The sequence below is a fragment of the Bombus pascuorum genome, unplaced genomic scaffold (assembly GCF_905332965.1).
Source record: "Bombus pascuorum unplaced genomic scaffold, iyBomPasc1.1, whole genome shotgun sequence".
In the NCBI taxonomy this organism is placed as follows: domain Eukaryota; kingdom Metazoa; phylum Arthropoda; class Insecta; order Hymenoptera; family Apidae; genus Bombus; species Bombus pascuorum.
This window is the reverse complement of record NW_026869761.1, coordinates 153,175-154,860: the sequence shown is the minus strand read 5'-3', so window position 1 is coordinate 154,860 and position 1,686 is coordinate 153,175. Positions and strand designations below refer to the sequence as shown.

The following is a 1,686-nucleotide window of genomic DNA, read 5'->3' as shown; positions in this document are numbered from 1 at the left end:
TGTTGGAATGTTGGCCGTGTATAGTGTGTATAGTATGGGTCCTAGGACGCTTCCTTGTGGAACACCTGCTTTGATGTCTTTGGCTTCGGAGTGTGCGTCCTTGATTTTTACTGTGAAGGTTCTGTTGCTTATGTATGATTTTATTATTTGGTATATTTTTTCCGGGAATTGTTTCTTGATTGTTTGAATTAGGCTTTCGTGGTTTATTTAGTCGAATGCTTTCTCTATGTCCATGAATAGGGCTGTACAATATTGTTTGTTTTCTATTATGTGTATTATTTCGTTGACAAGTCTGTGCATTTGTTCTATGGTGGAGTGTTTGTTTCTGAATCCAAATTGATGGTCTGGTATTAATTTTTCCTTCTCTATTATTGGTTTTAGTCGGGCGTATATTACTTTTTCTAGTATTTTGGAGAGCACGGGGAGTAGTGATATTGGTCTGTAGGATGTTGCTTCATGCGGGTCTTTGCCTGGTTTGGGTAACATTATGATTTGTGCCTGTTTCCATAATGTAGGATAATATTGTATTCTTGGTATTGCATTGAATATTATAGTGATTAGTCGTATCGCTTTTGGAGGGAGGTTTTTCAATATTTTGCCATTGATTAGATCGATTTCTAGTGCTTTGTTGTTTTTTGTTTTTTCGATTATATTTCTAATTTCTTGTGCTGTTGTTTTGGGTATGGTGTACTGCTTGTCGATTGCAGTGCAAGTGGCTAGCGCATCGTCGTCCGTATGGCTACTGTGGTTGGTCTAGTCCAAATGAAGATTCCTTACAGGCAGCTAATCATAATGTCAACCAGACACATATATATCTGCTTTCTAAACAAGAAAAATATATCTGTGTGAGGTACATTTATTTAGAGTATAATCATAACTCATGCTATATAAATATTTAATATAATAATGTAATGTAATGACATTACATATCCCTACAATTATTTTATTCTTCTAATAAAATGTTTTTTAGGTTTAATTATTTTTTGTTTTTTATGTTACAAATATTTCAATTTATATTTTGTAGACTTACCATCTTTTCCAGTTGGCAACCAACTCCCTTGATTTATAACGAACGATGGATTTTAAGCCGGTATTATTGCCGAGAACTAGTATTGGTTCGTGTTGACTTCCGTTTGCTATAAACAAGGAAACAACTGTGCCCAAAATAGATCTTCTATTTCTTGGAATGTCTTAGATCCGAAAAATTCGTGAGTCCAACCTGGACCAAAAAGCGCGACAGAAAGTCCTTAGTGTCGTATTTTTGGTAAAGCCTGTAGATTATAACGGTTTAATGAAATATTAAATGACTATATGCTACAATAAAATAAGTGATATTGTAATTACATATGTTGAATTAAATCCACCACCACCAGGACAACATCTTCCCCAAATATCAAGTCCTACATAAATATCATGAATATCTCTGCTGTGATTTTTTGCAAGTGCCAAACCGTTTTCTAATTTTGATTTCGTCCAGTTATAATTCAAGTAAATGCCATCGCAGTTTAAAAAGAAATCTCTGAAACATTGTATTCAGAACATTAAATAAAATTTACAAACAGAAACAATTGTAATTAAGCTCATTTTGCCAATTGAATTTTCCTTCATTGGTTACGCCGTCGTACCATATAATTTCAGAATTTCTAATTGCTTCATGAATATTTTCTGTTAGATATTTTACAAAAT

General features: G+C 33.4%; 1 long non-coding RNA gene across 1 annotated transcript; it reads right to left on the bottom strand.

Moving 5' to 3' along the window:
- Window positions 1-251: 251 nt before the first annotated feature.
- Window positions 252-1,486, bottom strand: LOC132915934 (uncharacterized). Its single transcript, XR_009659990.1, has 3 exons — window positions 1,345-1,486; window positions 1,031-1,271; window positions 252-822 (listed from the first exon to the last, which is right to left on the bottom strand). It is a non-coding gene; the product is annotated as an uncharacterized LOC132915934 (long non-coding RNA).
- Window positions 1,487-1,686: the final 200 nt, after the last annotated feature.